The sequence below is a fragment of the Mustela lutreola genome, chromosome 5, assembly GCF_030435805.1.
Source record: "Mustela lutreola isolate mMusLut2 chromosome 5, mMusLut2.pri, whole genome shotgun sequence".
Taxonomy (NCBI): Eukaryota; Metazoa; Chordata; class Mammalia; order Carnivora; family Mustelidae; genus Mustela; species Mustela lutreola.
Genome location: NC_081294.1, coordinates 14,248,642 through 14,274,687, shown reverse-complemented (window position 1 = coordinate 14,274,687; position 26,046 = coordinate 14,248,642). Strand labels below are relative to the sequence as shown.

At 35.7% G+C, this 26,046-nt stretch overlaps 1 long non-coding RNA gene across 1 annotated transcript; it reads right to left on the bottom strand.

Annotated features, from left to right (window-relative positions):
- Positions 1-12,891: 12,891 nt before the first annotated feature.
- LOC131831304 (uncharacterized) lies at positions 12,892-18,059 on the bottom strand. Its single transcript, XR_009353590.1, has 3 exons — positions 17,831-18,059; positions 16,551-16,853; positions 12,892-13,353 (listed from the first exon to the last, which is right to left on the bottom strand). It is a non-coding gene; the product is annotated as an uncharacterized LOC131831304 (long non-coding RNA).
- Between the last annotated feature and the right edge of the window lie 7,987 nt (positions 18,060-26,046).

The window sequence follows — 26,046 nt, the reverse complement described above, 5'->3', positions numbered from 1 at the left end:
GTTCCTCCTACATAGCCTGCAATGATCCTAGCCTATTGGAATTTACAAATTTAAATCATCTTCTATATAGAATCCTGGCTGGCTGCCCAATGTGAATAATAGAATACATACGTACATTATTAAGAGTATTGATAGACTTGTATATGTGAATACAGTAATATATATTTATTCCAGTATACAGCTACATGATAAAGGCAGAGAGGTTTCCATGTTGATTACTCTGGCATCATTCACTCTGGAGAAAACTGACCTCAGTAACAAAAGGACATACGAACAGCCCATAGTGAGGCTTAATGGAGAGGAAACCATTCGCCAAATGTATGAATTGGACCCGCCAGCCTTAGTGTAGCCGTTAAGTAGCAGCTAACTCAGAAGAAACTCTAAACTAGAAGTTCCCCCAATGAATCATTCTTGAATTCATAGCCCGTATATACTGTGAAAGATAACAGAGAATTATGGTTGCTTTAAGTCACTAAGTTATGGGATGATGTGTGAGGCAGCTCTAGATAACTAACATAAATTCTTACTCTGTGATGTCATTTATATAAAGTTTTAAAACATGCCAAATGAAATTCTAAGACTTGGGGTTGCATACTTTTTTTTTTTTTCAATAAAAGTTGAACTAGTGGGGTTTTTCCAAGCAGAGAAAATAGTGAGTGTTCAAATATTATTGTATGTCACTGTACATTGAAATAAGCATTTTAATTAAAATAAAAGGTAAATTGCAATATAGACTAATACATTTTATGTCTGATGTATTTTAGAGAATGAGGGAAATTTTGCGGGTGGAAAAAAAGACCATGTTTGAATCTTGAAAGAAAATAAGAGTTACATAAGAAAAGAAAAATGGGAAATGAGTTTAATTGAGTGAAGAATGGAATGAAGTTTCTAGCAGATGAAGCAACAAATTTAAGGGCCCAGAGCCAAAAGACAGTTTGTGCCTCCTTCGCAGTTACTCAAGAGATACTGAAAGATTTTAAGCAGACAGGGTAAGATCAGACTATGCTTCAGAAAGGAAGAAAACCTGGTGATGGGGTGGAGAGTAGGTTGGGAGATGTCCGTGGAACAAAGAGATCAGTGAGATTGTTGGAGTCTCCTACTGAGAAATCATGATGACATCTGGCAGTAGCCATGGAAAGTCTTCCCCATACCAGTTAAAGGCAACTCTATCCTTCTAGTTTCTGAAAGCAAATCCATGAGTATTGTTGGCTGTTCTCTTTTTTCACACCTCAAATTTGATACTTTGGCATATTCTGTCAGCTTTCCTTTCAGAATATATCCCGAAGTGACCACTTCTCACCAGCTCCCCTGCTGCCACTTTCATCCAAGCCAGTTCAGATTATTACCTGAGCTCAGATTATTCCAATAATCTCATAATTGATGTTTCTGCTTCTGTCTCTGCCCTCCTTCAGGCTATCCAGAGCGACTCTCATTAAAAATCAGATCATGTCAATCCTCTACCCCAAATCTTCCAATGACTTCCAGTCTCACTCAAGGTGAAAGTCAGTCTTTTTAGTGGACCTACCTGCAATGGCCCTCACAAACTCTCTCTCACCCTCGTTTACCTCATAGTAGGCACACCTATTATTTTGCTCTTTCTCTAAGACTTAAGATGCCATCTCTGCCTCAGGGACTTTGTAATCTCTGTTCCCCTCTCCCATCAATCTTCGATCAAATATCCGTAAGTCTCACTCACTTGCCACTTTCAGGTCTTTCCTCAAGTATAACTTTCTCAGAAGATTGTATCCTAAGCTCCTTATATAAAATTACAGTCCTTCCAATTTCCTTTATCCTCTTTGCTACTCTATTGTTGGTTTTAGATATTACCCCATAAACTTTATTTAATTATATTGTTTATAACCTGTTGCCCCACTTCTATCCATGGAGCTGGGAATTTGTATACAACTATGTAGTATAAGGTGAGGTACATGGTAGGTATTCAATAAATATTTTTTGAATGAATGAATGAATGAATGAATGAAGTTACATTTTATTATAATTGGAAATATGATGAATGCAGACAGGGAATAAATCAAGGATAGCTAGCAAGTTTTATCTTTATTAGAAATGTAGGACCTCTCTCCCCCACATACAAATTACTTTTAGTGATAGGTTGTGAAAAATCCACATCAACTATTTCAGAAATAAATGCCTTATGGAAAGGAAATCCTCACACAACTTTAAGCTCTGAAATTTAACAAAGTCTTTGATAGTCACACCTTCCTCTACCACACTAACTTTTTATAACTACAACAATAGGTTGTAAAAAGGAAAAGAGTTAAGAATTAAAATACTTGGGACCCTTATTCTATTTCTGTTATAATTTAAGAACCTTGCCTAAACTCCATGTCTACTAAAAAAGCAAACAAAAACAGTTAAATACATCTGTTCTACTCTATTTGCATATTATGTTGCAAAGAAGAAAAACAATGTTGTGTAATATACCCATTAAAATCTAGAAAGGCTATGCATTCCATGCACAGTAATTTTTAAAAATATTTTGTTTCCAATAAGCCTAACACACTAATGTTTTATGCCAGGTACATAATTACAAATGAAGAACTTCCAGGCAGTTGTTATAATAAGGCAAAAGTTCTCAGAAACAAGCTCTCCATAGTAATAGTCAAAGGTGACAGTCAAAAGACTTTGTTCCTCCCCACTATAAAATCATTTATTAATGATCTACATTGATCATCATTAATTTAAACAAAATGCCTTGCTTGTGTTACCCCACTATATTTTCATTAAAATCCCTTTAACCTTTAAGATTCTGCTGTTTTTTTATGAATTTTTAAGACTAAATAATCTGAAAGAAAAAAACAGTTTACATCACCTGATTACAGGTCACTGAAAAGATCAGCAAAATATCAATATTACAGAGTTGTCTGGAAAAGTCTTATCATGAATTTTTCACCAGGAATTCAGAGTTAGATTATTGGGTTCCTGATATAAGAGAATCTCTTGCAAGTAAAGTGCAACCACCTCCATATGGATAATGAATTCCGGGTAGAAACCAGACCAACTCTTCCAACACATCAGTATAGCTTCCAGTGATAAAAGATCATTTATTCTCCCACACATTTTTACACTGTAATGTGCATTGACATGTAGTTAATACATTCTGGAAAAGGTTCCTGGTTTATCATAAAGATCTGAGAGCTTCACCACATTCCATAATTCAAAGGTCTTTAAAAAGTAATAATTAAAGGCATTTTCAGAAGTCCGTTACCAGTACAAAAATCCAACACGCACTTGTTTTGTTTTACCCATACTGTTTTCAATTTATTTTTTACTTAGTACACAAAATACTAAAGTTTATAACCTCCCGAAGTAAATTTAAGTGAATCAGTGGAACATATTTCCTAAAAATAAAAATATAACAAATATTGCCATGAAAGAACTGAAAGCAAAAGCAAATGGCCAAGTTCAAAGCTATGAGAAGATGTAGAATCTTCAGAATGCTTTTTGAATATCTTTTAATAATATTCACCTTAGCAACTCGGTCATAGTGCATCCTCACTGAAGTTTGTATGAACTCATTCTGTGATCTAGTCACGTATATCTAAAGATGTCCAAGGCTTGGATATTTATATAATTTATCTAATCTTTAAAAATTAGAATAATTTTATCAATGCCCACTAAGTTTTGTACTGTTATTGTAAATAAACACCTAGAACCATCATAAATTACTGGTTAAAGCCTCTTTGGCAAGCAATCTGGCAATTTGTTTTAAAGTTGAAAATTTTCACATCATATAACCTAACAATTCTACTAGATGTTTACTTAAGGGATATGAAAATATTTCCACTAAAGACTTGTACAAAAATGTTTATAGCAACTTTTTTCATTATAGTCCCCAATTTAAGAAAAATTGACTATCCGCAAAGAGGAGAATAAAAATAGAATAAAAAGATCACTTGAAGTATTTCCATATATTAAAATACTACTTAGCAATCAACAAGAACAACTTAGTGATAAGCATACAGCATGGATGAATCTCAGAAACATTATGTTGAGTGAAGGAAATCAGATGCAAAGAACTTGTCATAAGATTCTGTATATCTGAAATAGAACAGAAAATCTATTCTATTTCGAGAGAAATCAGAACAGTGGGGGCCAATTGTGGGTAGTGGTTGACTGGAAGAGGGTATGAAGAAACAGTATGTGATGATGGGAATTTCTATAACTTCACTGAGAGTGTGTTCACAGGGTGTCTATATACTTACCCAAATTCCTTGACTCACTTACCTAAGCTATATGCACTTCACTGTGTACATTCCATTTCAGTGGAAAAGAAAAATGTCAAGTGACAGGTATGAGGATATACACTTTTTCATGTACTTTACAAAGGTAATTGAAATCAAAATTCTTAAAACGTACTTGACTATTTGTCTTAAGGAGCAATTGCTTGATGGGGCACCTGGATGGTTCAGTCAGTTAAGTGTCTACCTTCAGCTCAGGTCATGATCTCAGGGTCCTGGGATTGAGCCCCACATGAGGCTCCCTGCTCAGTGGTGAGTTGGGGGTTGGGGGTCTTGTCTGCTTCTCCCTCTGCCACTGCTGCCTCCCCCCCCCCTGCTCATGTTCTGTCTCTCTCTTTCTCTCAAATAAATAAATAAAATCTTTTTAAAAAAAACTAATTGTAGATGCTTGAAATTTTAAAAAGCTCTAGTTATTAACTTAAATGTCATTTATATATTAGTGAAAGTTGCAGCAAAATTAAATAAATGTTTATTCATATATTAGAATATTAAGTAGATTTTAAAAATCTTCCTTCCTGAGTGTTTATTACATTATATCAATAAATTAACATACATTAGTATCATATATTAATAATATAATGGTATATTATCATTGTTAATACATATTATATATATATTAGAGTATTAAAAAAGAACAGCATGACCATCATAGTGCCATATGAACAAATCAGAATAGCCCATTATACGAAAGTTTAAATGAACCTGTATGTGTGAACATAGGATTGTGAGCCTATCCGTGTATCATGAGCCCATATGGAATCATTCTGAACATATTGTTTTGCAATTTAATTTTACAGTACCATTTTACAACTTTTCTATTGACTGTTTTATCTTACTCTGTGTGCTGACTGCATTGGACAATGTTTTTTTTTTTTTGTTTTTTTTTTTTTTAGATTTTTTTTTATTTATTTATTTGACAGAGAGAAATCACAAGTAGACGGAGAGGCAGGCAGAGAGAGAGAGAGAGGGAAGCAGGCTCCCTGCTGAGCAGAGAGCCCGATGCGGGACTCGATCCCAGGACCCTGAGATCATGACCTGAGCCGAAGGCAGCGGCTTAACCCACTGAGCCACCCAGGCGCCCAACAATGTTTGTCAGAATATACAGTTAAAGTTTGCTTATGGCACAAAGTATCCTCAATAAATATGGCACTGCTCTAAACTGCTTTAGTTCTCTGGGCTTACAATTTGCGCTGAGCTTGGCTTGCCTTATTCTTGTAATATAATTGATAAGATCCTTTATCTACATACTTTCTTTCCATGTCCAGTGGGAGAGAGAAAGAAAGCTAATCCTGGAATAGACATCTTCTCTTTTGGGTTTTTCATCCCAACCCTACCTGTTGGGCTATTCAAACTCAGGACCAGCCCCTTTATTGCTGAGAGTTTGCAGTGGAAAAATAGATCCCTAATGGCTTTAACTGGGTTAGAATCCCAGCTTTGTTATTGTTAACCTGTGAAAGCCTGGCAGATTACTTCACCCTCTTGGCAAATTGGTGATAATGACAGCCTCTCGTAGAGTGTATGAGGATTAGCTACATTTAAAGTACATAAAAGTGATCTGACATACAGAGGCGCGCCGTAACATAACTATTACACTTCCGTTTATTACCATTAGAACTGTAGGGCTGTGAGTGGCACACGTAAGTCCCAAACAAAATTATACTTCTGTTTGGTAGAAAGAATTGTGTTCTGTATAAACAACAGTAGTTTCTATAGATAATTACCTCCTAACATAAACTATTGAAAACTCAGAGGTGAATTATAATTTTAAAAGATGGCCAAGGCTGTTTCTGAAGGTGTAATTTATAAAAATTATTTAGATTACACTAACAAGTGAATCCTTGGTTAGTCACTCAACTATTTGGTCAAAATGGTGATCATATGTCTCTCCGTATTGTTCTATATAGAAGGGCAAAATGGTAGTGAGCAATTTTAAGTGTGAGTCACACAAAATAATAAAATAAATTCCTACCATCCATCTGGATGCTTCAGTTGATCATTTTAGAGGACTAAGTATAAATTCATTGCAAAAAATGAAAGAAAATATGTCTTTCAATATATACAGCTGCCTTTGCTAGGAAGAGTTATCTGCCCAAAGACAGATCACCTGGGTAATGTCTAAATTACAACCGATATTCGTTTGGTGAAATACTGTGTGTTTAAAATCGTTACTCAAAAGAAATGAACCTATTAAAATGAGTTAACTAAAAAAAAATGAGTTAAAAACCTAAAAGATTCAGATATAAATAACTTCTCCATCATTTATTTACTTGTGTAAAGTTTTATTAGCTAGAGAAATAAGTATTCATCAAAGGATAATGGGACTGCCTCGTTGGCTTAAACCAATTTTAATCTCTGGGAACTAGGTACACAGATGGGGGAAGAGCAGCTCACAGTATCTCCCATGATGTACTTCTAAGCATATAAATAAATTAAATCTTACTCCTCAGATATCACAAAAAGTAACACAAATATTTATACAAAATAAAAATATTTAAGTAATGTTCAGCTATTGCTAACATATAGCATACTGCTTCATATACTCTTCCATAAGTAATTCTATAATTTTTCAACATTCTCCCTCATTGAAATGATGTCTTTGTTTTGTATACGTCCTCATGTGGACTCTTAGCATAAAATAAATAGATAATATATAAAATGGTCCTGTAGAATTATGTCATTCATTACTGAGCTTAACAGTTGTGTTACTGTGTTTGGATAGGTCACGTTTTATTCAGTGCCCAAAGACAGATCACCTGGGTAATGTCTAAATTACAACCGATATTCATTTGGTGAAATACTGTGTGTTTAAGGGAAATAAGATTTGCAAATTATTTAACAGACCACTGAATGTGTATTATTGATCCAAAAGAATAATAATTTCAAATTGTTTTAGCTGATTATTTATTTTATAATTGAGTTTTATATTCAGTGAAAGCCTTTTACTTAATAAGATGCATGTCTTATTGCACATTAATGTCTTCCTTTTAAAATATTCTTTAATAGTTACCTTGTCTAGAATGAGGTCAAATGAAATATTTACATGTGGAAGAAATGTTGTGGTACAAGGCTTTCGTTTATTCAAAATATGTGAATAAATCAGTTACTGTAGCAATCACTGAAGTTACAAAAATCCAAAAAGTCTAGTCCCTTAAATAACTTGGAGTTCGATGCTGAGAATTGTCAAGATTATACAATAGAATATCTTCATAAACTCTATGTAGGGAAGAGTTTCTTTTTCCTTTACTGGGGCTGTGTGTGTGAGGGAAGACTAATCCATTGTGGATGGGACCAACACATTTTTTTAATTATTTTTTTTTTAAAGATTTTATTTATTTATTTGAGAGAGAGAGAAAGAGAACACTAACATAGGGAGAGACAAAGGGAGCGAGAGGGAGAAGCAGATTCCCCACTGAGTGTGGAGGACTATCCCAGGATCCCAAGATCCATGACCTGAGCTGAAGTCAGATATTTAAATGACTGAGTCACCCCAGTGCCTCTAAACAAAAATTTTTGAATGTTTTAAAATACTATAGAAATTGGGAGCTTAGGAAAATGTATTGCATGAAACTGACCAGGAAAATTGACATTTCAAATGGATTAAAAACTGTAATTATTTAATTAAACGGGACCATTTTCTTTTCCACATTTCTCAGACGTCACTACCCTTTTACAAGTATATAAACTGAGGGTCACAGACATTGTTTCTTACACAGGACAGTTTTTATCATCATAAATTATCTATTATTCTGTGAATTGGAAATAACATAATTTGTTAATGATACACCTTGAATCTCATGAAAGAGGGTTTTTTTTTTAATGTTTGTTTGGTCAAGAATTCTGTTTGAGTCGGCCTAGTCTTGGAATCTCAACAGCTGCAACCAGAGTTGAGACGATCCCTCCCAGTGACTATGTCAGGACCTCTTCTCCACCGTAACTGCTAACTCCATAAACCTGGATCTCCGTCTTGACTTCATGAGCTGCTTCAAACACGCACGTTCAGTCCGTCGTCATTTGTAGCACTCTCATGTGTTTTCATTGTCTCATAAACTTCCAAACCTCTTCATTCCCACTATCTCTACTGTAGCTCTGAAATGTACCATTTCCCTTCTAGATTTCTGGTACAGATTTTATTTTTATTTCCATTATTTCATTGCTGTTTCTGTCCAGTTCATTATTATGACACAGTCAGTTGAGACATTTCTATAAATGCCCCAACTTCTTCAGTTGCTTTCAACTGCCTAACCTTCTTCAATTGCTTTTATGTAATATCCACATCCCCCAAAGTTGCCTTCAAGGAGCTTTGTAATCATGGCTCCTGTTTCCTGCTCTTATGAACCTCTGTCAGATCAGTATTATGTCCTTGGAAGATGCTGGGAGTAGATCCTAAATGTTCCCACAGGAGGAAAAAAAAAAAAAAAAAAAGGTAATCTTATGACATGGGTGTGCTAACATGGTGATAATCATTTTGCAATAGGTAAGTATATCAAACGGGTATTTTGTACACCTTAAACTTATACAATGTTATGTATCAGTTTTATCTAAATAATGCTAAAATAAAAGAACTATGAAAGTATGTTCTAGAAGGATAGCGACCCTTTTTGTTTTGTTCCATGTCACATCCCAACACATAAAATGGAGCAACACATGAAACACATAAACGTATATGTTTTCATAATATACAGGTAAACATGTGATTACCTCTTTAATGGTTCAGAAGAGCCCAGAAATCATAGACCTACGGTTCAATGGATGACCATGGAGTGAGTGGGTCCATGTCATCACAGCACAGATCAAAGTATTAAACAACGGGAGTGCTGCAGAAGCCCCTTTCTTGTCTCTACCTTAAATATCAGGACTATACTAGCTTCTAAAACCATAGATTAGTTTTGCCTGGTTTTGAACTTAAGATAAATCAAGTCATACAAGTATGATTCTTCTGGACTGTATTTCTTTCTTCCAACTTCACATGTGTCACACCCACCTGTATTCTTACACATGACAGTCATTCATTCATTTTCATCACCACGATATTCCACCATATGACCATGCCATATGTTTTGACTCTTCTAACACTGGTGTACGTGGGATTCTTCTTGATTCCTTGACCAAAGTAAGTGATGGTGTCTATCCTAATCTATGATGTGTGGTGTGTATGGGTGTGGGTGTCTATTGGGTAAACACCTGTCATTGAGAATGTCAGGCTATAGAAATTGCGGACATTCAACTGGAAGAGGTAATGTCAGCTTTCAGATGTGACTTCACCGAAATAAAGTCCCACGAGTTGTGTTTGAGACAGTTCCTATAGCCCCATGTTTTTACTGGCTCTTGATGTTAACACTTTTTTCACTTTTACTGTCCTGATAAATGAGTAATACTATTTATGAAAAGGTTTATTTTGCTTCTCCCTGATGAGCACCTTTTCATGTATTTATTGTTCCTTTGAATATTCTCTTTTGCAAAACACGTGTTAAGATTTATGTCCAATTCTCCACTGAGTAATATTTTTCTAACTGACCTAAATGAGTTTTTTTTAGACTTCAAATATGAGCCATGTATTTAAAATATCTTCTCCCAACTTCTATAAGCTTACTATTGTATTTTGATAAACAAAAAAATTTAAATTTGACAGGATCCCTTATGCTATTATTTTCCTTTTGTTTAGTGCTACCTGTGCCCCTTTTAAAATCTATTTTTGGACTTAATTTTTTCCACTTCAAGGTCATAAATTTAGTCACGAACATTATTTTGTAGGAAGGTAAATTTTCATATGCACAGTCAGATCCATAACACAGTTAAGATTGGATTTAATGAAATGAAACAAGATGGGATCGGGAGGGAGACAAACCATAAGAGACTCTAAATCTCACAAAACAAACTGAGGGTTGCCGGGGGAGGGAGGTAAGGAGAGGGTAGTGGGGTTATGGACATTGGGGAAGGTGTGTGCTTTGGTGAGTGCTGTGAAGTGTGTAAACCTGGCGATTCACAGACCTGTACCTCTGGGGCAAATAATACATTATATGTTGATTTAAAAAATTATAAAAAAGAAGATTGGATTTAATGTATCATGTGAAGCTCTAATACATAGAAGTCAAAGTTCACTTTTATCCCTATAGCTATCCTGTTGGCACAGAATCATTTATTTGAAGAATTATCCTTTGGGGCACCTGGTTGGTTTGGTGGGTTGAGCCTCTGCCTTCAGCTCCGTCATGGTCTCAGAGTCCCGGGATGGAGCTCCGGTCAAGCTCTGTGCTGGCAGGAAGCCTGCTTCCCACCCACCCCTCCTGCCTCTCTGCCTGTTTGTGATCTCTCTCTCTCTGTGTCCAATAAATAAAATTTTAAAAAATCTTTAAAAAAAAAGAATTATCTTTTGATGTATCATCATTTAAATAAATAGAGTGTGCAATCAATCAATCAATCAATAAAGTATGCAAAATGCTCATGGACTGTAAAGATGTCAATTCTTTTAAACTCATCATATTGATCAGAACAATCTGAATTAGTACCTGAGCAGGTCTTCTTGTGGACATTGGCAATCTGAACTTAAAATTTGTATGAAAATGCAAAAAGCCCAAGTAGTCTAGAGAATCTTGAAAAAGTAGAGTGAATTTAGAAAACTTATACCACCACATAGAAAGACTCATAAAAGATTTATAGTAATAAAGGCAGGACGGTATTGGTGAAATGACAAATAGGCCATTAGGACCAAATAGAGAATACAGAAAGAAACCCACACATATGTGATTTTTCAACTTATGACAAATTTGACAGACAATTCAATGTAATGGAAAAATGTCTGTATTTTTTTTTAACCAACCACTTACCCTAAATCAATTTCAGATGAATTGTAGATCTGTGTGCAAAAGGTTAGAACAATAAATCTTTTAGAAGAAAACAGGGTGGTTTTCTTGAATAATCTTAAAGATTTCCTAAATAGAATTTTTAAAAAAGTGCTAGCCATAGATGATTAGACTGCATTATTAAGAAGAAAAATCAAGGCTCCAAGTGGGAAGAAGTATTAACAAAACATGCATTAGAAAAAAACAAATCGAGACTATAAAATCAATATGTACAAACAACAATATAAACACAACTGAGTCAATAGAAAAATGGTAACATATTGCAATAGGTAACTTGAACAAAAAACCCTGAATGGCCAACTTACTTATGAAAATTTGCTTTATTTTAATAGTGAGCCAGATAATGAAAATTAAGCCTACAATATGATACACTGTGCATCTACTCAAATGACTAAAATTAAAGTGCAGTCAAAATTACACACAGGTGAGGGGCACCTGGGTGGCTCAGTGGGTTAAAGCCTTTGCCTTCGGCTCCGGTCATGATCCCAGGGCCGTGGGATTAAGCCCCGCATTGGGATCTCTGCTCAGTGGGGATCCTGCTTCCCCCTCTCTCTCTGCCTGCTTTGCCTACTTGTGATCTCTGTCTGTCAAATAAACAAATAAAATCTTTAAAAAAATAAAAAAATAAAAAGGTTTCACCTAAAAAAAAAAAAAATTACATACAGGTGAGATGTAGAGCAAGTGTAATTCTTATACATGACTGATGAGCGTGTCAGTTTGTCCAACACTTTGGAAAACAATTCGTCTGTATCTATGAAAGCCCAACATACTGACTCCATGACCCCAAGGCGTGCGCCCAATGGAAGAAAGTAGATTTGTCAGCAAAAGACATGGGATAGAACATTCCTAACAATCCCAAACTGAAAATAACACCAACAGCCATCTACAGAAAAAAAGTAACCTGATTAAGTAACCTGAGATACACTCATATGATGGTATAATACTCGGTAATAGAAATGAAGAAACCATAATTAGTCACAAAACCATCCATAATCTCACAAATGTCGCATTGAGTAAGAGAGGCTAAGTAAACATAAATAGGTATTGTATGGCTCCACTCAAATAAAATTCCAAACTTGGAGAATCTAACCCACGCTGTTAGAAGGCAGTACCTTGGCTACTTTGGGGCTGTCAGGGGCAGGAACGGGGTTCCAGGAGAGTCCGTGTTGTACGCAGTGCTAGTTATACAGGTTGTTCATTCTAAAATATACATAAACTGTACGCTTACGATTTGTGCTCTTTTCCATAAGCAGTTTGCCTTTCATTAACAGTTTACTATTACGAATGGGACAACCTATTTTGATTTTTATGGTGGCCTTCCTGGTGTTGATTTTAGCATCGAGGTAAAGCCGTGGCGAAGCCTCGGTTCCATCCGAGACGAGAGCATCAGTTTTGAGAACTCCGGAGCATGAGGGCAGGTGCCCGCGTACGAAGCCTTGGGTGCCCCGTTTCAATCAGCCTCCCTTCACAAAGAACCTAGACTCCTACACGTTCCAGCCTGACATTGGACATGACTGTCATCTCCGTCACGAGCTAACATCTTATGAATCCTTTATGTTTCCAAACTTAGACAATAGGCCCTGAAATAATTTAACAACACATCCCTCTTTTTGTTTTCCTTTTGACATCCCGCTACTTCACCAAGGTTTGGAGACGGGAGAATCTTCAGATTTGACGGTGACAATGACAACAAGCTCACATACTCTGTCCCGAGAGCTCCTTTCTGTAGGGAACGTTACAAAGGCATTGATTATACCCTGAACAGCTTTATTTCTGTTTGACAGAAGCATAAAGTGTCTCCTCCTAGAAAGGCTGTCTGTATGCAGTAGGACGAAGCCAGGGCTCTCCAGCAGACAGGCTTTGACTTAGCAGCATGGGGTCAGCCTCCTCGGCTGTGAACATATTCAGAGCAGCCTCGTGAAAGTCCCAGGACTGCTGTGCCGGCAGCTGCTCACAAGCGATGAAGCCCCAATCCTGACAGCACCCTGTTTTCAGTGCCCCACGCCATCTTTTTAGAGGCCGGGGCTCTGTTGCCAGGAAGGCGCAGGGCCAGGAAGGGATTGATTAAGCAGACAGTGACTAGACATAAATAGCCCCTCATTACGTGGACACCTCGTACACGCGCAGATGACATCCTCTCTATCACAGAGCAGGGATGTTGAAATTAGGTACAAAGCAGATCATGGCCACAAAGCCTGAACGATGAGAATTCACTGGGAAACCCATTTTTATAGCTGTAAAAAAAAAATAAAGGCATAGGTTAGGATGCTTCAAAGAAGAAATCTTTATTTTAAAGCACACGTCATCACATGCTTTCTAAAGAGTCATTAAATAATTTATGATACCTGCCTCAGTGAGTCATAAGAAAATAGGACGTTTTGTAGGTGTAGTCCAAGATTAGATGTAATTCTAGAAATGGGAAGATCATAGACTTAGAAGTCCAGAAACAAGGATCCCCAGGTGTTCCATTGATTACCCCCCTGGGGACTTTGGGCAAGTCACTTCCAAGGAAAATGGAACCGACAGTTGCTCTGAACCATCACTCTGAAACTGTTGACAATACATGGAATAGCATGTATTATAGCATTCATATATTGTATTCATATATTTACATATACATTGTATATATTGTATTTTATATATTTACATATGGTATATTCACATATTGTAAAAAGTTCTAAAAAGCTAAGTTTTTAACATATGGCTATAACTATGATCACCTTTGAGTAATCTATATTAATATTTCTGAAACAACTTATATAATTAATGCATAAGACTAAACAAACATCTCAACATGTTCAATTTCAGAAGCTATAAAATATCACTTCCTCAGAGATAAAATACACTTCCTGTATTTTAATAAAGCTTCCTTCTGGCTTTCATCCACAAAACCCTCGTGTTTTGGCTGCCACCTATGCATAGATTCCTGTTTTTATAATGCCTGTATATCAGGGCCCTAACTGAATAGTAATTTCTTATTTTTACTAATTTCCTTAAAAGATTGTCTTTAAAAATCTAAACAGTTAAGTGTTGTCTTTTTTTTCCCCTTAGCGTAATACTTAATTCTCGATTTATAACCTACAAACAAATCCAAACATGTATTTTTCTTTTTATAATCCTGCCTGTATTTACCAAGATTTCCAGAATGTCCTAGATAGCACTGGCATTTTCATAATAAACTTCTATGAGAGGAATCATTGTAAATCTCTCTCTCTCTCTCTCTCCCTCTCTCCTACACACGCACAGCAATGAATATGATCCATTTCTCTTTCCAAAACACACAGTAGCAATCTTGTTTCTTAAAGCATGTCGTACACAAAGGACAATCCAGAAAATGTAATTTAATGTTTAAATTAAACCTTCATTTCTATTTAATTGTACATCACACCTTCCTCAGTGCTGAAACATAATGAAAAAGAAGCAATTTCAAACGTGCTTAAAGGTCTTGCACTGCTCCAAAGTAGAACTCGTTTCCATAGCAACTGGCATACCACCCTCTATTTATTCCAAATAAATGACAAATCAAAAGTGCAGCTGTAATATCGGGGATTTCTATTTCTCCTCACACAATACAAAGCTCCAAATGCCTCGACTAGCATGGTTACCCCTTGCAATAACCTAATAAAAGAAAAAAAGCATGCTTTCAGAACGTGGTCTGCGGCTGCAGTCGTCTGCAGCATGGTGACTGTCACAATAACCTTGACTTCTATTCTGTAAAATGCCCTTGGGTGAGAAAGCAAAATGGAAGGCATTATTTTCATGATGTTAGATATTTTACACTGCAAATGAGATTTGTTTGTCTTAACCTAAGAAGCAAATCAAATTCCAAATTACATCATCTAATAGCTCCTGCTGCGAGATGCCGTCAACAGGATTATTGATTTGGAAACCCAACATCTGCAAAACGCTAACCTGATCTATTAGGCTAAACAAAGGCTTTAAGGCTCAGCTGGTCCCTTTTTGCTGCCTCCATCCTACTTTTCTTTAAATGAGCTCCAGCCCCGGAGACAGGAAAAGAGGCTGGTGAGAGCCCATCAAGTTAGTTAGTGACCATATGGGAGAACATTCATCCTGCCTAGTGCAAAGCCTGCACTCCTTTCACTTACCACTTCCAATCCTTCTCTGTATCTTTAAGTGTGCGTGCGGGAGATGGGGGAGTGTGTTCCCACATACGTACACACACACACACTCCTTCCCAGTGAACCCCAGAACTGTGGTGCTTGAGGAAAAAAAAAATGGCTGTATCTTCCACGTTGCAACTTATTTATAAGTCTTCTCATGTAAATATAAAGGAAATTAAATATACTTTCAGATAGAGAACAAGAATATAATCTCATACCAATGTCTTTTAAAAGATGACAACGTAAGTCTGCTATAATACATGCTATTCTATTTCTTAGCGACTTAAGCTGTCAGCTTTTAATCTTTGTTTATCACTTAATTTGTATATCATTTTGTTTTTTATTTTTTATTTTTTTTTATCATTTCATCTTTGTTTATCATTTCATTTAAAAATATGCTTAAAGATCTAGGTATAAGTCATCAGCATAGCTCCCATGACATTGTTTGGGATCAGTAATCAACAAATACATTCTTATTTGCCAATTTCAGAGTTAAAATTACAAATTCAGACACACATGTGTGCCTACATACAGCCACACGTTTTGCTGCAGGATTTATCCTCTGCAAGAAAGATGTGGGGCCTCCAGGGAAACCAGAGGCCGTGGTCTGTTGTCGCCTTCTGCCTGCCTGTGCTCTGTGAAAACAGGGCCCATGTCCGTGTCAGCACAAAGACCTTATGATCACTTCACCCATTGTTTGCCAGCAAGGCGTTGTCATGCATACGAAGAGTTGTGAGTGGAACTATTTCACAAAGAGCTGTTAATCTCTTTATGATTTCCTATATCACTGTTCTTTGACACCTCTATTTATTTCTGTCACAGCAATTAATGCAGAAGGTCAGGGGCAAGCATAGTGGAGAGGCAAACATGGAGATTCTTTAAAACTCTATGGTTAAGTCCTGAATATACCAAAATATATGGATTCCTTAATAAACAGAACACAATTTCTCTTCTTCAAAATGGATATACTTCACCAAAGCTGGCACTAGAGATCTGTTTAAACTCATAATTAGCAAGGTCTTTACCCAAAGATTTAGCAAAATATCAACTATATGCTAATCACTTCATTAAATATTGATGTATTGCTAAAATCATGTGTTAAGATTTAATCAAATAGCGACAGAAATCAAGCTGCCCTATAATTAGCTAAAAATTACAAAAGAATCCAATACAATGCATAGCAATTTTTTTTTAATTAACCACCTACACTTAATAAAACACTCTTTAGCTATTTGAACATATCAAATTTAATGAAAATAGATGTAAGATTCTGGACTGGAACATTTTACAGGGACAACACTAAAATTTACCTTGGAGTTGTCTGTTGTTCAATGAAGTAACGTAAACAAGATTGTAGAGGACATATTTAATTCACACAATGAAGGAGGTTTTCACATATAAATGATGCAGTTTTTTGCGTTAAGGATTGATGCTAAGCAGGGCTTCGGTTAAGAACCACGTAAAGCTGAGGCTCTTGATTCAGAGAAGCATTTGGTTTTGATTCTTGTTCCAGCTCTGGGAGGCTTGGTTTGCCTGAGCAATTTATTTAACTTCTCACCATTGGTCCCGTCCTCTGTAACTACAGGCTAAGCAAGATCTGTCTTGTGGGGTTACTGTGAGATGTAAGTGAAGATGTGTAAGTAAAACAGCTCTGCAGGGCCTAACACACAGTAAACACTGGTGAAGTTCTTTGCCTGCAATCCAGCTTCGTCTAATATAAACTGAACCTGGGGAAAATTGGAACATAAGGAAATCTATTCCTCCTAACTCTCCACCAGCTCCCTTCCCCACTCACTGCCCTACTATTACCTCCATTCTAGCTCATCTTCAACGGAGAGTCTCTCGGCCTCTTCAGAAATCGTGGGCTTTATGGGGTATGCAGGAAGTGGAGACATGTTCTTATTTTTAAAAACAAACTTAAGAGCCGGAACTTTCAAAAAAGTTCATCCAGTGCTAGTGTGTATGGAGTAAAATACGAAATGATCTCATTATACTCGTTATTAAATTAATCTTTATTTTCATCATGACTAGACAAGTGCATAGTTTTAAAAATCAAATGAACGAAGGAGGATATAACAAAAACAGCAGACCTTGACCTTCATATATGCAATTTCCTGTTGACTCATCACAGGCAATGACTTTCAGCTCTTTATCCCATCTAGTTCATGCCCTACTCCTCACTGAGGTACTTACACTGCTATTTTTTCTTAAGTCTTTGATGGTAACTTACTAATTCTCTACTCTGAGATATGAGGATACAGATATCTTTTTTCCTACCCTAACTATGTATATACAAGCACACACATCCCCTCTGTCCTAGCTCTGAAATATTTTACTATAATTTTGGTCAACTCAGTATTTAGCATTTATTATTTCCTTCTTATACAGCTTTGCATTTTCACTGAAATTAATACTTGCATCTCCACTGCTTTCCCTACTTACTACACCAAACACATTAATTAACTGACTTCTTTCTTGGCAACGCCTCTTCTGGAGCCCTCTTTCCTCGATTCCGGTTGGAAACTGCCTCTGCCTAAGCCAGATGCACAGTTGTGGGAGAACACTTATCACCATTTAAAAACACCCTTACCTTTCTTTCTGCGCTAGATTCTTTGTCTTTTCCCTCTCGTGATTATGTCACAGTGTACAAGACTCTTTCCTGCTAGTACATTCATTCTATAGACTCTCCATACTGATGTGAGGAAGGATGTGGCTGTGTTGGGAAAGCTCACAGGGCTGGGAAGTAGGAGCAGATTCTAACTCCTCTAGGAGCTCAGGCAGTCAACAGGCAGCCAGAAGCTAAGACTCTCAGTCCTGCAACTACGAGTGAATGAATTCTGTCTATAATAATAAGTGTTGAATTCTGTCAACAATAAGAGTGTTGCTAAGCAACACTCTTCTCCAGTCAAGCATATAGAAATAAAAGTAGCCCAACTCACACTTAAATTTTAGCCATATAGGACCTGCAGCTGAATACCCAGCTCTGTCACTGAAGGACTCCTGACCCGGGACAAACAGTGGTAAAAAATTAATATGTATGTTTTAAACAACTGAGTTTATCATAATTTGTTCACAACATAGAAAAATGGACATTCTTTTCCTTTCCAAATTCCTTTTCTTATTTGTTCATTTTAGATGTCTATATCCAGTTTAAAAGATTTTTAAAATATTATCTGATTCTCGGTTATCTCCTTTGATTTGATCATTCCGCCTCCCCCTAATGACTGGGATTTTTCCCCTGTATGGGTTTTTCCATGGCTCTGGCATAATTTTCTCACCAACCAATATTTCCCTGGGGCTGGTTATATGGGTCTGTCCAGGAAGAAACTACTGGTTTTCTCAATCAGAATACTATATGATACTAGCTTCTTATCTCTAGTTTAAGGTGAATTATAATGATAACAACAACCAAAATTCTTCTCAGTAGGATGCCAGAAGCAAGTGCTTTAAGGTATACAATATTCAACACTGGACTCACTTATCCTAGATATTACCTAAATCTTTCACCTTAAGAACTGTATGAGACCGTATTTGATAGACCGTGGTTCAGCAGCAAATTAATCCTAAAGTTTAAGTAGCTTAATACCACAAAAGTTTAACTCTCAAGCACACATGATCTGATGTAGGTGAGATGATGCTCTGACCAGGTGTGCTCTGTGTGATGATCCCAGGTCCCGGTTGCTTCCATTGTGTTGGGTCACTGTCACCATTTCAACAGGTGGTTTCCATCCTCAACAGCCAAAGGGAAAATGAAGAAGAGAAGAAGCATGCAAAATGGGCATAAGACCAGACATAGGACTTGCATTTAATCAGTCTCAGTTATATGGCTATAACATGATTACAAGGGAATATGGGACATAGAAAGGAATGCATCAGTATTTAGTGGGTGCTGCTTAACCTAGAAATAAAAAGCATTGCTTATTTCTAATAATAACTGTTTCCTAAATAAAAGAGTATAGATCTTAAGCATTTTGTCTTAAACATTATAATTAAAGTGGAATTCATTTAATTTTTAAAAACTTCCCCAGTGGCATTTGAAGTGATATAAATATCAGAGCAAGAAACCTGGCAACGTATGTGGCATTGAATTGAGTTTTGAGAAGTTTATTGCTTTAGCAGTGAGGTTAAGTTATCCCTAGAGTGAAGTCTGTGTATCCTAATAAGATGAAAGCAAACTTCAGAAAAATGAAAATTATTTCCCCCTGGCCCCTGCAATTAACTCTATGCTACAGAGAAAAAAACACACACACACACACACAAACACACACACACACACATTATGAAAAGATCCCAGGAACAAAATATGTAAAATTCACAATGCCTGGCATACAAGTAGAAATTTCCAGGCACAGAAAATTATAACCCAGAACCTACCATGAAAGAAAGAAAGAAAGAGAAAAGAGAGAGAAAGAAAGGAAGGAAGCAAGGAAGGAAGGAAGAAACAGAGCTAGAAGCAACAGAGATAATGAATGAGGCAAGGAACTGAAGCTATTTTAAATCCTACAAATACAGTAAAGAATATAAAAGGAAGTATGAATATCATAAAGAGAGAAGTATATATGAACGGAAGCTCTAAATATGAAAGTAAAATATCTAAATAAAAAGTATTCAGAAAAGGATTACCAGAGATTATAGATAAAGTGAAAGAAAATAGCTATAAACTTTAAGAAATTATCCAAAATAAAGTGCTAAAAGAAAATCTGGAAAATTAAAATGAGCAAGGCATAAGTGACCTATGGAAAATAACAAGCAGTCTAACATATGTGTGATTCAGATCCCAGAAGAAGAAGAAAGAGGAAAACACACACAAAGATAAGAGGAAAGGAAGAAATAATGGCTGGTTTTCTGAAATTTTTATAAAACTTTGAGACCATTGAAACTAAAGAAGCTCAAGAAACTCCAAGCATAAGAAATAAATAGGAAATCATACTAAGCCACATTGTAAGAACATTCCTTAAACTTATGGGCAAAAAAAAAAAAAAAAAAAAAAAAAAAAAAAAATCATAAAAGCAGTAGGAGCTGGGGGGGGATACTTTACATAGAGAGAGGAAGAAAGACTGAAATGATAGCCAATTTCCTGTCAATATTATTCAGGCCAAAAGATAATTGACCAGTATCTTTAAAGTACTGAGAAAAGTATATATGCTCAAGCCAGAAGTATATTGTAAGTGAAAATATTTTTCATAAAGGAAAATGAAAAACTTTTTCTTTAAAGATTTTTACTTATTTATTTGACACGCACAGAGAGAGAGAGAACACAAGCAGGCAGAGAGGCAGGCAGAGAGAGAGGGGGGACCAGGCTCCCCGTTGAGCAGAAAGCCCAGTGTGAGGCTCGATCCCAGGACCCTGAGATCATGACCCAAGCCAAAGGCGGAAGCTTAACCCACTGAGCCACCCAGGTGCCCCCAAAATGAGAATCTTTTTAAGATAAACAACAGCTGAGTGAATTCCTGGCCTGAATAATAGGGCAACTTTTACAATGTATCGAAACCTATGTTATGGCCCACAATGTGACTATCTTGGTGAATATAGAAAAGTATTAAAGATAGCTCTTCTGGTGAAAAGATAACTATATCAGAGGGTAACGTGAACAAATTTAAAAGAATAAAGAGGTTCAGGAATAGAATATGTATTGATAAACATGAAAAGGTTTCGTGGTGAGCTTAGCATTGCACACAGAAGTATTGTCACTATGTTGTGCACCTGAAACAAATGTAACGGTATGTGTCAGTTATACTCAAATAGAAAATCTTTAAAAATAAATAAATAAAAGCAATTGTTGTGTGTTTTCATTTCTTAACTTAATGGAAAGAATATTATTTAAAAGAAAATAATAAGAAAATAGTGGGGTTTATAACATTTGAAAATAAAAGAGATGACAATAGTAACAAAAATGATCAGATGTATAAATGAAAGCATATTTTGTACTACTACTACACTGTACTGTACATACATTATTATTGAGGTATATTGTGATAAACTGATGTATATGGTAAACCTAAAGCAATCACTGGAGGAATAGAGCAAAGAGGTATAGATATAAGCTAGTGGTAGGGAGAAAATGAAACTCCCAAAACATTCATTAATCCAAAATCTGGCAGAAAAATAAAGAAAGGGAACAAAGAATAGATGATGTGCATAGAAAACAAATAGCAAGATGGTAGAATTAGATCCAATCATATTCATGATTATTATGTTAAATATAAACTAAACACTTGAATTAATAAGCAAATTTTGTCAGATTGGATTTTTTTTAAGTTTTGTTTTTGTTTTTGTTTTTAATTTGACACAGAGAGAGAGATCTTAAGTAGGCAGAGAGGCAGGCAGAGAGATGGGGGGAGGCAGGTTCCCGTTGAGCAGAGAGTCTGATGTGGGACTTGATCCCAGGACCCTGAAATCATGACCTGAGTCAGAGGCTTAACCCACTCAAGCCACCAGGTGCTTCAGATTGGATTTTTTAAAAGATTTATTTATTTATTTGAGAAAGAGAAGGAGAGAGAGAGTAAGAGGGGGAGGGGCAGAGTAAGAGGGAGAGAGAATCTTAAGCAGACTCCACACCCAGTGGGGAGCCTGATGTAGAGGCCCTAGCTGAGCCTGATCCAGAGCTCGATCTCAGGACCCTGGAATGATGACCCTGAGAACATGACCTGAACTAAAACCAAGAGTCAGACATTTAACCAACTGAGCCATCCAGGCACCCCAGATTGGATGTTTTTTAAGCAAGATTAAAATATAAGCCATGTATATGACCTCATTTTACATATAAAGATACAGGACGGTAAAGCAAAACAAACAAACAAACAAAAAACAAGAACAAACAAACAAACAAACAGATAAAGTCACAGCCTTCAGACCTTAATCAGAGAAAGCCTGGGGAACTTAATATTAGACAAAGTAAACTTTAGAACAACAAATATTACCAGGCATGAAGAGGAACATTTCATTGAGATAAAATGGTCGATTCATTGAGAAGAGTTAATAATCCTAAATATATGTGTTTAATAGTAAAAGCTTCGAAACACATAAAGTAAAAAGGACTCCACTAAAATAGGAAATAAATAATTACTCAGAGATTTCAACTCTTCCTCAGTTACTGACAGAACAAGCAGACTAAAATTCAGTAAGGATACTGAAATGGCTTTGTAATGTGTCAGCTTCTCTACGTCGAATCTCATTTCCCAGTATTTCCTTGCTTGCATGTTTCCAGTTCCTATGGGCCATCAAAAAGGCTTTGGGAATAGTTGGAGGGTGGACGGGAAGCCACAGCTGTTTTGAAGCCCACACGCCATTATTGCTCATCTGGTAACTACTTCATTGGCATGAAGCCGTAACTAGGTCTGCAACTGCTGGCCCTTTTCCTGGACCCTCATTCAGCTTCTCTCACTCCTGGACCAGGTTCGTTTAGCTCTGTGCGGAAGATCCCCAGCTTCTGCAAAAACCCTCTCTTCACCCAGGTCAAAGAGAACAAGAATAAGTCTGTCCTCATGAATTGGAATTCCAGATCATGCTAGTGGGGTGCACTCTGCCCTGATTTCCATCACTTTTAACTCATCTTTTCTTACTGAGGCTCTTTTTCAGGGAACTTGAGGTTTCAACAATAGCTGTGGAAACACAGACAAGAGCCTTACAGAGACCATTTATTTAACCAGGTTTCCCAATGGTATAAGGTGAATTTTCTGAAGGAAATCCATTTCTCTCTCTTTCTCTCTATCATCTATCTATCTCGTAATGATTTTGCTTCTCTAGTTGAACCCTGACTGATACAGTTATAGAAGACTTATACCTTATGAGCCAATTTGTCCTAATGAACATTCACAAAATACTTAACAGGCATAAAACACGTACTTTTCTATATTCACCAAGATAGTCACATTGTGGGCCATAACATAGGTTTCAATACACTGTAAAAGGTCAAAATCATGGAGATGCGTTCTCTGCATGCACATGCTCAGGCATCAGGCATATGTGCATGTGCACACACACAGTCTCTCTCTCACACACACTCTCTCTCTCACACACACACACCAGAATTAAACTAGAAATCAATAACAGAGATATCTGGAAAATCACTAAATATTTACAAGGTAAGTAAAATACTTCTAAGTAAGATTGTAAGATAAAATACATAACACTTGGCTAAATGTGAATTGCAAATCTTCAATGAGACTTTTTTAGTATAAACAGCACTCAAATATTGCATTGCACATACTATATTTAAAAAATTTATCTGAGGGGCACCTGGGTGGCTCAGTGGGTTAAGCCTCTGCCTTCAGCTCAGGTCATGATCTCAGGGTCCTGGGATCAAGTCCCACATTGGGCTCTCTGCTAGGCAGGGAGCCTGCTTCCTCATCTCTCTCTCTCTCTCTCTGCCTGCCTCTCTGCCTACTTGTGATCTCTCTCTGTCAAATAAATAAAATCTTAAAAAAAAAATTTACCTGAAATTCAATCTAGATATTTGTGTTTTGGGTCTTTTAAATAGGGCATCTCTACTTCTTAGTCATTTGTGAATCAAAAAAGAAATTCAAAAGAACATTAATAGCAACTATTTTGAATTCTATGAAAATGAAAATATAACATATCAGAAATTGTGAGATGCATCAAAATGTTGATTGCTGGTAAGTTTATAGTTATATTATATTTCTTAAATACTTGAGAAATATATACATATTTACATGCTTATATATTTATATAATATATAATATATTATAATTATATTTTTAATTAATTTTTAAAGAATAAATTTAATTTTTAAAATAATTGTGTATTATTATAATAATATATAATAATATATACATATTTATATGCTTATATAAATATATATTTAAGAAATATACCTTTTGATATTTTTATGCTTATATTTGTTAAAGCTAAAAGTCTGAATTCAATTATCTAAGATTCCACCGCAAAAATTGGAAAAGGGGGATGAAATAAAATCCCAGGTTAAGCAGAGGCTAATAAAGATAAGAGCAAAGTATCGGTGAATTAGAAAGTCACCAAATGATAAAGAAAAATTTATGAAACCTAAAGCTGTCTCTGAAAAGATCAATTAAATGTATAAATCTCTAGTTATCTATTAAGAAAAGAGACAAAATGCCAATTATCAACACCAAGGATAAGAGAGGACATTGTTATAGATCCTACAGACATTAAAAAGACAATAAGGAAATACTACAAATAATTTATGTTAATAGCTTTAACAATTCACAGTGAAATAGACAAAATCCTTGAAGCCACAACCAACGAAAGTTCAATCAACAGGAAATAAATAACCTAAATAGCACTGTACCTTTTAAAGGAATTAAATTCATAATTGGACCTTCCCACAAAGAAAACTCCAGGTCCATATGACTTTCTCATAAATTCTACCATTCACTTAAGGAAAAAAACCACTGCCAATCTTATAGAAAATCTTTTATAAAATAGAAGGGAATACTTTACTATTCACTTTATGAAGCCAAGACAACACTGGTATCAAAATGAGAATGTCTTTGAAAGAAATGAAAACCAGAGACCAATATCCCATGTAAACAGAGACACAAAAATTGTAAACAAACCTTACCAAATATAATAAGTAATATATAAAATATGAATACATCATGACCAACTGGGCTTTAATGCCAGGAGTGATAAGTTGGTTTTACATTAAAAAATCAATCCGTGTGATTTCAAACCATATCAGAAGGCTAAAAAATAAATTAAAAATTATACATTATCAATTCAATAAATGCAAAAAAATATTCAAATAAATCAATCATTTATGATTACAACATCTCCTTGTAACAAATGAGAAATTTGTTGGAAGTTCCTTGGCTAGATGCAAACTTGCAATGACATCACTTTGGTGAAATAGAAGACACTTTCCCTTAAGATCTAGGACAAGGTAAGAGCTCCTGGGTGGCTCAGTCAGTTAAGCGGCTGACTCCTGGTTTCCGCTCAAATCATGATCCTGTTGTCCTTGGATCTAATGTCTCATGGGGCTCCCCAGTCAGCAGAGAGTTTGTTTCCCCTCTCCCTCTCCTTCTGCCCCTCCCCAGCCCCTTTTGCACTCTCTCTCTCTCTCAAATAAATAAATAAATTTAAAAAAAAAAAAAGATACAGGACAAGGTAATGATATCCATTATCATCACCTCTGTTGAATCAAGAAATTAAAACACCAGTCAGATTGTGTCAGGGCATACAATGATACCCTCATTTTAATTTAATTACCTCTTAGAAGCCCTACATCCAAATGCAGTCATATTCTGAAGTACTGGCAGTTCGGCCTTTTTACATATGAATTTTGGGAGACAGTGTTTAGTCCATAAAAGCCATATTTTTAAAAACACACTTCAAGTTCATTTCTAAATTAATAATAGAGCTAAATTTAAAAAAAAACTATAAAATGCATAGATGAAAATAGGGGAAACTATTTAAACATTATATTAGACAAAGATAAAGACACAAATAGCATTATTCATAAAACAAAAAATAATAAATTTTATTTTATTAAATCTAAAAATCTTAACCCTTTGAATATCAGTGTTAAGAAAATAAAATTTAAAAAAAGAAAAGAAAAAAAAAGAAACAAACCACAGATAGGAGTAAATATGTCTAAAACTGTACTCTGATGAAAGACTTGTATCCGAATTTTTACAATGCAAAATTAAGGATAAAAAAGCCCAGTGAAAAATGACTAACAGCTTTTATCAATCACTTCATTAAAGAATGTATAGGAAAAGTCAAAATATATATTAAAAAAATGTTCAACACCACTATTACTAGGAAAATGCAAATGAAAACATCAATAAGATATGTATTAACCAGAAT